Source organism: Phyllostomus hastatus, unplaced genomic scaffold (genome assembly GCF_019186645.2).
Source record: "Phyllostomus hastatus isolate PE091 unplaced genomic scaffold, TTU_PhHast_1.1 phas_contig_195, whole genome shotgun sequence".
In the NCBI taxonomy this organism is placed as follows: Eukaryota; Metazoa; Chordata; class Mammalia; order Chiroptera; family Phyllostomidae; genus Phyllostomus; species Phyllostomus hastatus.
Window position 1 is genome coordinate 1830637 of NW_025333706.1, and position 12226 is coordinate 1842862.

Genomic DNA, 12226 nt, shown 5'->3' on the forward strand with positions numbered 1-12226 from the left:
CCAGTGCCAACTAAATGATTGAAACAGGGCCTGCAGCTTCAGCAGGGCTGATGCAGCAGCTTAGCACAATCACAGGACACAGGTCCCCTCCATCTCTGCCATCCTCAGTTCCATGCACAACAGCTTCCCTCACAGAGACAACGTGGGCTAAACAATTCTAGGCATCATATCTAGACACAGCCATTTCCAGGAGAAGAAGAAAACTTTCTCTGCTGCAACTCCCTCTAAGAATGAGGAATATGAAGCAGATGATACTCCCTTTCAGGATGGAGACTTCTCCTTCCAGCTACCAGGAGTGCTGCCCAATGTCCTCTTACTTGTCTAAAGGAGGCTGCCTTGCTCTAGGCTGTTCCCCACCTGGGGATCCAGCCCTGGAGCACCCCAAAAACAGTGACTGGTCCACGCTTCCCTGAGAGATAATGGCTGGTGTCTCTGTTGCACCTTGTGGAGGTTACTTCCCACTCCGCCCAGTCTGGTTTCCCTTCCTTCTTTACATGTGTATTCTTGGGAACACTATCTGACAAATCTTTGTACACAAAACTGTGCTCCAGAATCTTTCTTTCATGGAACCCACCCTAAAAGAGTTCCTATAAGGAGTAATCCTTAAAAAGATGATGTTAAAATGATATTTTGATATTTTGGACATAGACTCCCTGCCAGCTGGCTGGGGATGAAGACCTCATCATTAGTAGCCATCTGTACCAGTTTGTGGCAACACAATCAGTAAAACCACCAATGTCATTGCAGAATGGGGATACTAGAGGAAGAGACTATAGGATGGCATGTGCCCCTCCCAGGATCTACCCCTGCCTTCCTCCTGGCAACCAGACCCATTGTGAGTGCCAAGTCACCACGTACTGTGGCTGGAGAAGTACTGAACTGCAAAGGAGGAAAGAGGTTGTGAGCTGTAGGATCTTACCAACATGTACTGTCAGGAAATGGAAGAGTCTACATATGGGTGAATCCTGAGGTCATTGGCTCAGAAAGAAGGCTGTACAGTGGATAAAGAAATAACAGTATTTCTGTTGATATAGAAATACTCGCCATGATTCCAGGATCTAACATCCCGGCAAAGGCTCTGATATCTAGTGTTGACCTGCTATAAAATGTCTCTTAGAAGCTTGGAGAGAGTGACTGTCTAGCCTCAGAGTAGTGGGGGTGCCAGCCCCACCATGGAAGGAAGAGGAAGAAGGAATTGAGAGCCCTGGGAATGTGGACACACTAGAGGGGATATACGTAAGGCTGGGAAAGACACCAGTCAAATCTGTCCTATGAAAAAGTCCAGAGGAAAGTCCATTTTCAAACCACTAGGAAATGTGCTGGTGAAAGGGTATCATGCGGGAGCTCAGATGTAGCCACCCTTGTTGTCTGGGCCTCGGGCAGAGGACCTACTTTTCCAAGACTGGGTTCTCTGACAGAAATGTAAGTGACAGGATCCAGATATAATGGAGGTGCTGAATACCCCAAGTTAAGGTGGGTGGAACTATCATAATGAACAAGGTTGGAATGTCAGCTGGGAGCGTGACATTCCAACATTCCAAGAGCTGTGGAGATGGTCTATAAAACAGTGTGCCTAGGGACAAAATAGATGAGCAGCCAATGATACATTTCTTAATTAAGCCAAGAGAAATCAAGGATGAGTAAGTACCTGACTAATGGCAGCTGACCAATAAAAAGTCACATTTCCTTGTATGGTTCCTGGAGCTGAGCCAGATCATAGCCTTTAATCTGTTCACTGAAGGAGAGGCCATATCTCCATGAGGAAGATCTCATTACACAACAACAACAGTATAGAGTAATCATGCTTCTAGTCCAGGGACTGGCAAACTAAAGCCGATTGGCCAAACCTAGCCCACTGCCTGCTTTTGTCAATAACTCTGGAACATAGCCATGCCCTATCATTCACCTGTAGCCCATGTCTGCTTTGTGCTGATAGCAGAGGTGAATAGTTGCAACAGAGACTATATGGACTGCAAAGTCAAAAACATGTACACTCTTGACCTTTACAGATGAAGTTTTCTGACTTCTGTACTAACCAATGGCAATTTACTCAGTTAATTCTACTCTGGAGAAAAAAGAAAACCTGGACATTTAAAAGATGTCTGCACAAAGGACCTGAGATGATACCAATAACCAACATCTGAAGTGCCTTTGCCACCCTCCCCCAACTAGAGTGAGGCTACATGGCAAGTTATTGGAATTCTGGCCAAAGTCAGCCTCACAGTGGATCCACTGGGTCCTCACATCCATTTGGAGGGCATTTTGCAGGCCCCTAAAGGAATGATTTTGAAATAGATGGTGGTCAGAGTCCTCATATTATGTCCTTGGCTACCATATAAGAGCTTTCATATTGGAGCAGGCCAAGTGGGAACCTCTGCAACTACTCACTCCTCCCTTTATTCAGGACAGTAAATCAAAAGAATATCACATCCTGGTGAGAATGACAGATGTCACTCTCTGAAGAACATAAAGGGTGCAGAATTGGTGATTGCCATTATATTCTCATTTAAATTACTAGTTTGTTCTCCACAATCATCAGATGGCTCCTGGGGGACGATAGAGGAATATTCCAAGCTTCACCAAATATATGCTAAAACTGAAACTTCTAGGTAGTATCTTTGCTACAGAGGATTACAACAGCCTCAGGAAATCATAGACAGCATATATTCTGGTCGGTGCATTTCTTTCTGTTGTTCCTTTTAGAAAGGAAGTTCAGAAGCAATTCCCATTCACTTGGGATGAAGAAGAGGGCATAGTGGATATATAGAAAATAGCCATTGTGGTGGAAATGAGTTTACACATGAGTCTAATTGGCTTCCACTACCCAAGGCTGACCTTGTTCTGTCACTGATAAAATATCAACCTGGTTCTTGAATGTAGTGCATACCTCAGTAGAAAAACCAGACACTGATGTCTGGTGTCCAGCCAGCAGTGTCCATGGTGTTGGGGATGCAACAAACAAATTCACATGGACTACTAAAGTCCTGTGGAGAAAAAAGAATGGCACGGCCACTCTCTGAGAGAAAAAGCACCCCGACCCTCTCCTGGACAGGCTTTTATTGCTTTCTAATAGCATACATCAAAGAAGGGTCTCATTCATTATGCTCATGTTTGCTTTAGGTGATTACATTTTACAGATAACAAAAGAAAGGATGTTGCTTATTACTTTTTACAGATTAACAAAGAAAAAATGTTGCAAATGCAAGGGAACAATAAGAGAGATTGGTCTGGTTATACTCCCTCCTTGGGTGAGTTAGCACAGACTTTAGAAAATTACTGTAAAGATACGCAGTAAACATTTGCAGCTTCAATTCAGGGTGAGGGAGTTTTAGCAAAAGCAATCCTCAAAGCAGGCCTAAGTATAACAAAGGCCTGGTTTCCCACAAGAAAGTTGATTTGTGGGTTTGGCTGCTGTGTGCCGACTCACACCTGCCAGTTTTCTGATAGGGCTGGGCTGTATTTGCCATTGCCAGGCGGATTGGTTCCCTATAGACACATGGTAGTAAGTTAATTACAATGGGTCCCTTTCTCCCTGGAAGGGAAGACATTTATTTAAACTTATCTTCTAGGTAGGAGTTTGACTCTCCTGCCTATAAAATGCCAGCCTCTGGTAAGTTACAGAAAACACTGCACATACTCTCAGACTAAGGAACCCACTTTGCAGTAAAGGAGGTGCGGTGACAGTGGGCACATGAACATGGGATCCTCTGGTTTATCACTCACCACATCACCCAGAAGCTGATGGCTTGACGGAAACATTAAAATGACTTGAGAAGGCCCAATGGCAGTGCCAGCTTGGGGATGATATTTGACAGGGACAGGACAACATCTTCCAGGAAACACAATCATGTTATAATGCTGGGTTCCCAACAGGAGGAACACACATATCTGGGGACATTATCACTCCTATGACCCATGGGGGAAGAGTCTGTGTATCTCCTCCCAGCAGCTTCAGGTTCTGTGGATCTAGAGATCTTATTCCCAGAGGGGGATACTTCCACCACGGCTCATAGTAAGAGTCCCTTAAACTTAATATTTGCTTTCTTGCCTGGTAAGTTTTAATTCTTCATGCCAAGGGACTAGGGGACAAGAAGAGGAGTCAGCATGCTGCCAAGGTCATTGGTCCTGATGGTCAGAGAAGGCAGAGCTGCTTCACATGATGTGGGCAGGGGAAAGAGCATGTGTGCTCAGGCAACTTACCCACTTGAACACCTCTTTGTATTCCCTGACTTCACTGTGATGGTGAATAGACAGGTGCTACATTAACAGTCCAAGAAGTGCCTGGTGAGGAGAAGCTCAGATCCTCAGGGAGGTGGGTCTGGGTCACTGCACCCAGACCAGCAGGGTGCTAGTCAAGAGTGAGAAGAATCTAGGATGGATAGTGGATTGAAGGTCATAAATACCAGTGTGGCCTGAAAATAAGTTCTAAAGGCTGGAGATATGGTTCCATCCACTATTTTTGTTGGATGTTGTTTTGTTGTTGGGGTTCTGTTGTTTGTTGTTTTTTTCTTCAGGAAGAAGAGCTGCTCCCTAATAGAATGACCTTTCTGCACAAATCAGGTGGATCTGAGCAGTGCAGGGATAGACTGGTAGACTGTAAATGTGGTGCCAATAAAACCTCTCAGGACCAAGGAACTGTATCCCTCCACTGCCAGTGGTCCTGCAGCTGAAGGCTCACATTTGAGGATCTCCTTAAAAGGGGTCACACAGTAGGTGGTACCTGCTTTCCAGGGACAGGTCACACCAATGACTACATGCAGGAGGAAAATGCCCCACTCCCTGACTTCTATTCAGGATGTCCATTGAGGGGTCATCTCAGTTCCAGGGTGACCTTTGAGTTGACTGAGGACTTTGTGCAGACCACCCAGTCCTGCTTGCCACACCTTCTTACAGTCCTTATTCCCAAGCATACTCCTCAGTCACCTGCACAAGAACCTCCATCACTGAGTTTTTTTCCAGGAACCCCACTGAAGCCATGTATGTCACCAAGAAATTCCCCCAAGGTAACATCTCAGTCTAACTGGAGTGAGTTGGGTCAAGTGCCAATGTCTAATCAGAAGAATGGGTTTCCTTGCTTGCATTAAACCAGTCTGGAGTGATGGAACAGATGTAGGGAGTCAACTGAATGACTACACTCTGTGAGAGGTTGGGAATTTGGTAATGAGCACATTGACCCCCCAGGTTCCTCTGGAGCTGTGTGATCACAGAGCTGGGTGGTGGCAGTGCCCTGGATCCTGTGGCATGAGCAGGGGCTGTGTCACCACCTTGCTGACACCTGCCTGTTGGAGGAGCAGAGCAGCCACTGCAGTGCTTAGTGTCTAATAAAGGCTCATATTAGACAGGCCCTATGTCACCAAAACATATGTAGGTGAAATATTTATGTTTCTAGGTGCTATCACCCGCCTCTGTAGAGATAAACCTCAAATGTTTAGTGCTTCCCTTAAAAAAATTAGCAGGTTAAAAAAAATACCACAGTAGAATTCAGGACTTGGCCTTTCTGCTCACTGAGAACTTTACTCATGTTAGGATTTCAGAGAAATGTGGCTGGAAGTCCCACATGTGTTGCTGGGGACACCAATTCAGAGGCTGTAACAAGAATTTGAAAATGTAAAGAGAGAATTTATGGCCAAATCTATAGAAACATTCTATAATGCTAGGTAAAATGGAGAAAAAGGTTTCTCTGCCCTGGGACTCCTGAGAGCTCTCCCCTACACCTCACAAGCAGCCTGGGAGAGCTGCAAGTAACCTCAGGGCACATCTCAGGATGATGCTGGCTTTCCTTCTTACTTTGCAAGTGCTGCCGGTTCAGCTGTCCCAATCATACTCACTATGTGGACAACGCAGGCTGTGGGTATACACAGCCTGTCCAGATCATACTCAATGTGCACACAACATAGCCATTTTTCATATCTGAATGTGACTAGGAGATCCTGGTATTATATAAACATGCACAGAGGATGTCCTGCAGCTCTCAGGGTTTGTTTCTCTTTTGTAGTCAAGAATCAGAATTAAACAATTTTTTTTGTTAAACAGTATGCCTAGTGGTGTTCTCTACAAGGGAAAGGAGACATGTGACTGATTCATCCTGAGCATCAGGACCTTTTGCCAGCTTGTTTTTGGAGACCTCTGAAACCAGGCTCTCACATGGCACTAATCCACACAGCCTTGAAAGTTGGCCAGAGTCTCTCTTTTAGGTGTGTCTTGTTTCAGTTTCTCAGCACTACATTCAATCATAAATATTCATAGTAATCTGGTGAGTGTTCAAGAAAATCTTTGACATGAATTCTTTGCAAATTTTCAAAGATCTGTGGATAATGTATTTACTCAATACATAGACCCAAATGATGAGAGGTCCATGCTTAACTGTGGACATTTTTATAACTAAATATAATAAGAACTGAGTTATATTATGCATAATTTTATGAAAGTTTTTACTTCTTTTAAGTACCTCCCAATGATATATGTTTCTTTGCATGTTTTTGTGACTGTTTGCAGGTTTTACTGGCTTAAATGGGCAGAAGGATGTAGCAGGGAAGCACTGGTGGTACCAGACCATGGCAGGGTTTTAGGATGACCATTGAGAAGTACAGCAAAGCAGGCTTCCATGATGGATATGTGCCTTCGAAATAGTCTGTAAACAAAAATACCTTGGAGGAAGAAAAAATCCAATATTCACCCTGACTGGTGTGGCTCAGTGGACTGAGCACCAGCTTGCAAATCAAAGGGTTGCCCATTAGATTCCCCGTCAGGGCATATGCCTGGGTTGCAGGCCAGGTCACCAGTAGGGGGTGTGCAAGGGGTGGCCATACATTGCTGTTTCTCTCCTTTTCTTTCTCCTTCCCTTCTCCTCTCTCTAGAAATAAATAAATAAAATCTAAAAAAAAAAAAAAAATCCAGTGTTCTATGGAAGCTTCTGGGTTTATGTGTCTAGGCATACCATGTTTGTACAAAGCCATCCCAGGGGGAATTGGTGTAATGTGGTCACCTATGCCATGGGAATTGTGGGGATGGAAGGAAAAAAGTTCCATCTGGAGATCTTTACCTCAGTAATACCACTTTTCTTTTTAACCACTTCATTTACTTGACCCTAGAGGATTCTAAAAGATTCTGCCTTGAGTAGGTGACACCTTGCTTCTTTCTCTACATGCTTTATTCCAATGGGGAGCTGAATGTAGCTGGGAACAGGTTGTTGCCACAGGGGCCATGGTACTGGTGTCCAGATAGAAACAGGTGTGACAGGAGGTATGTCTGAGCTGAGGAGAGGAGATATAAGAGTGCCAGGGCCTTGCCCCATTGACTTTTTTTTCACTTCTTATGATTTTTTAAAATTTTAATTGTTGTTCAAGTACAGTTTTCTGCCTTTTACCCCCATCCCAGCCCACCCCCCAAGCTTTCCCCACCTCCCTCTCATTTCCTCCACCCCCTTGCTATTGTCCATGCAAGATCCAGGTTGGGTAATAATACCCTTTGCTCCACTTTTCAAATGGCCCTCACACAGGGCTACCTCTCTCTCTGCTTCAAATCTGCACCTCTCCCCTCTCCTCATCACCCTCTTACTTCAGTTCATTTCAGCCATTACACACTCTTAGATCACTCGTGTGGCTACTGGTCCTGGGGGTGGAAGACAGAAACAGAGTCTCCATGTTGCACCATATGGTTTTATCAATAAAGGTTGTCAAACCAATCTTGCCGAACCATATTTACCCCTCTGTGGTCACAGGTGATGTATTTCACAATGTTGTGCAGCTGACTCATTAGGGTTACTTGGTACAGGACAACATAGCTGACACAGTCACATCTCTCAACACAAAATGTAGATCCACAGCCCCTTAGGGGGTTATTCTCCTGGGTAGATGCCAGCATTGCCAAAACATTTCCCAGGTGTAGCCTGATCATCAAAGTAGAGTTGATTTTCAGGAATGGGTCTTTACTCTGTAAACATAAACCTTTACTTTTCTTTCTTTTCTAAACATAGTTGGAGTGAGGTTGTGATTATCTGGAAGACACTGGAGCATGTCAGCATCATTTCATTTAAAAACCAAGTTCAATAGTCAACCCTAACAATCTTATTTAATGGTTCTAAAACTAAAGAAATCTGTGTTCCTGCCTAGAATCTGTGGCTAATTTGTTAAGTTGGGTCAGCAATTGAACTAGTATCTTTGCTTGCCTTGGTCTGCATTTGTGTAAGAACTAGAAACATCAAATATTGGGTCTAGAATGTGTCAAAAGAATCACTCCAAAATCTATTATTAAGGACAATGAAAATTTGTCAACTATAGCTTCAGGTAAAAAACTAACAACTTTTTCCCATTCCTGTGCTATCTACCATTTTTCTTTTTGTTCCTCTGCTTCTCTCCTCTTCCATCCCTTCCTTCCTTTCCCTTCTCCTTCCCTCTCTTCCTCTGTCCCTCCCTTCCTTCCTTCCTTCCTTCCTTCCTTTTCTCCTTCCTCCCTTTATTAAACCAATATGTCTTATATGCCAATATTATGTTAGACCTCAGAGAAACAAAGATGAAAACTCATGTTTTCTGTCCTCACTGAGCTCCTTGTCTTCTCAGAGGATCTCCATTTGATACATGAACTATGATGAAGACTGTTGTGGAAATCTGCACAGGGAACTGCATGAGTATACAGAAGACTGACCAGGACAAGGCTTATTAACATCCCATATACCTCCTTTGGAATTTAATTTTCAAAGGCTGAAGGGAGGTTGGATGGACAAAGGATAAGGAAGAAGTCAGGATGATCCAAAATTATGGAACATGGTACACAAAGATGTGGGCCAGAGCTTGGAGTGTTGAGGCAACACAGTCCCTCAAGGTGAAGCTTGGGGTCCACCTGGATATGAAGGAAAGAGGGATGCAGACACAGATTGAGCCCATCTTGAAGGGCCTGGTTTTCTCCATTCAGAAGTCTGGAACTTATTGCAAAGGGATCCACAGAGGGATTTTTAGAGGGAACAAACCCCCCAGTGTTGTGTTTAGAGACATGTTTAGAAAAACTGAACCTGCCCAGAGAACCTCTTAGGAAGCTGTTGTAAAAGCCCTGACAAGAATTGAGGGTATCAATACCCATGTAACTCTGGTAGGAGATGTTTCAGATATAGAACCTCTTGACCTTTTTCACTAAATAGTCCAAGAGTGGGAAGTGGAGTTCTCAATCCAGTGTGGATTTATTTCAGAGGAGCTGATAGATTACATACAATGGTGTTAAGGGACTTGACACAGCCTTCTTTCCACCAAATATCTTCTTCACTAGATAGATCCTGAGGTCTCGAGTTCCAACAGGGCCATATTATATGTGTGCCCTAAAATAAAAACATCCCTGAGTCATCCAAGCTTGTTGGCTCATACTAATGAGGGAGGAGACACTGATGAGAGCTTGTCCAGGGGCTACTGTACCTGGACAAGCACCAACTTTGGGTGCCATCTTGAAGGTGGCCCAGTTCTCATATCTACCTCCCAGGATTGCACAGGATATGTATCTATGTGAATTGCACAGAGAGGAGAAACTGAAAGACACCATCTGACCTAAACACGTGAGTGAACCCAAGCCCAGAGGACAGTCCATAGTCTGAAGACAGTAAGGTGGGGCCGAACTACATCTGTCAGGGAACAGAACTTAATCAGTGATGGTTGGCACCCAGAAAACCTTCAGAAATGCTTCCCTTGCTCTTTTGATTAAGTGAAAGATAACCAGAGTTGCCTAGAACAGAGGGTACTGCCCTGACTGTCTCAGCTGTCTGCAGACTTTGAGCCATGAGTGGGAAGGAGCCAGGGTAGAACTGTAAGACAGAATCCCACCACAGCCACCAGCTGGTCAGTGTGCTGAGAGGAGCCCCTTTCAGTTGGTTCAGGGCAGCAAATTCATTCATAATTATTGGGTGGTATCATCTTGATAAAAAAATCAAAACAAAAAATGAACAAAATATACAAGGGCTGTAACTGCTTGTTGCAGGTATTGTTAACTGTCTCCTAGCTTGCTTGGTGCAGACATAGTACCCTTTTCTCCTGCAAACTTTTGGGACTCGTTAATCCCAAAAGGTGATGATATGAAAGTGTCAAGCACAGAGGCAGGTCCAAAGTAGATACCAAATTAAATAATCCAATAAAAATTAGCTGAATCAGAAAAATGATTTGAGTGCATCTCATTTATAGACATTTTATCTTTATTTTTTCCGAATCTCAAGTTCATCCTGAAAGACAACCACATCATCTTGATTTAGTGGCAACAGAGCGCAGAAAGCACCAACTGCTTGCCCAAACTGTCCAGCTTCTCAGTCGGGAGGCTGGAGTTCAAACCCAGAGCTAACTTTAAAAGGTATGTTTCAAAAGGCAAATGAGTAGAAAAAGATGGCCTGAAGTGTGTTAACATTTCTTTTAGTGAGAACCTGTGTCTTTTCCTCAAGGTATTATCTAGAACAACCTAGAATATTTTATTTTTCTTTCCTATAAACCTCCAGGGGTCAAGGGAAGTGGAGGTAGGGGAGGGACAGTCCATTTCAATCTTTTAGTTACAAACGTTCAGGGGATTGATTCTACTGCTTTCCTTGGCCATCCTGCTAGTTATCTGATATGTGCACCCACCCATAACTGTGTCCACCAAACATCCATGAATTTCATCCTTCATTAAGGCCATTATAGCACCTGGTCATAAGCTTTCCTTACTAAATGATACTTGATTCAGCATCTGCTTAAAGAACAACTTGGTTCAGTGTGAAACCAGCAGACTTGAAAAGGAAGCAACCCAGCCAATCCTGCGAGAGGGCCACTCACAGGCATGCATCTTGACTCAGGTTCTCCTGGCACCATACTTGTGAACAGAAATCTGAAGAAGGCAGTTTGGGGGTCCAGAATGTACTGAGCAGTTTGTAAGTAAGACAAGTGAGTCTGAGATTCACGATCTTCCATATCTTGCAAATCACAACTGGTTTTTTCATCAGTGTGTGTAGGTGTCTGAAGGTGCTGGATCTTGTCATGTACAGCATGCTCAGAATGCCACTCTGTCCAGAGACATGTGAAAAGATGCTCAGCATTACTAGCCATCAGAGAAATGCAAATTAAAACCAAAATGAGATACCACTTCATGCCGGTAAGAATGGGCATCAGAAAGAAATCAACAAACAACAAATGTGGGAGAGTATGTGGAGAAAAAGGAATCCTAGTGCACTGTCGGTGGGAATGCAGACTGGTGCAGCCACTGTAAAAGACAGTATGGATTTTCCTCAGAAAACAAAAACTGAACGGCCCTTTGACCCAGCAATTCCACTGCTGGGATTATATCCTAAGAATCCTGAAACATCAGTTCAAAAGAACTTATGCACTCCAGTGTTCATAGCAGCACAATTTACAATAGCTAAGTGTTGGAATCTAAGTGCCTATCAGTAAATGAATGGATCAAAAAAAATGGTACATCGGTTTTGTACACTTACACAATGGAATACTATGCAGTATAAAGAAAGAAGAAGCTCTTAACCTTTGCGACAACATGGATGGAACTGGAGAGCATTACGCTAAGTGAAATAAGCCAGGAAGTGAAAGAGAAATATCATATGATCTCATCTGTATGTGGAACCTAATCAACAAAACAAACAAGCAAGCAAAATATAACCAGAGACATTGAAATTAAGAACAAACTGACAGTAACCAGAGGGGAGGTGGGAAGGGATGATGGGGGAAAAAGGGGAAAGAAAATATATGTTCAAAGATATACCTGTAGCTTAAGAAAAGAATTTACAGAAGTAGCTGATGAGAAACCCAGCACATACATGCCTCTCACTCACTATGGACAGGCATCTGACAGCTGCCAACACCTGACAGACCTCTGAGCATCTCTATATGCCTGTGCTTTGCCACCAGGGATGACTCCACTGGTACCCTTTCCTCTGGAGTCATGAGCTTGCAGAATGGTGATTGCTGGAGGGCCATGAATGAGGGGCAGTGTTGTGAGCATATGTTTGTGATGTAGTCTTTTCTATTAGTCAGCTGGGCAACTGCTCAGTTAGCTGCTTACTGAGCAACTTAGCACCAGGGACTAGACAAGAGTCACATGAGGTAACTATGCTATTCACTTACCCTTTGTTGAATGCAGGGTCACTCAAAACAGAACATCAACATATGTTAATATCATACTCTTATTCTAATAACCTAAGAGAAATATCACACAAACACAGCAATCAATGAGGAATATAATGACCTGAGTCCCAGAGTCTCAGTCAGCAGGTGCA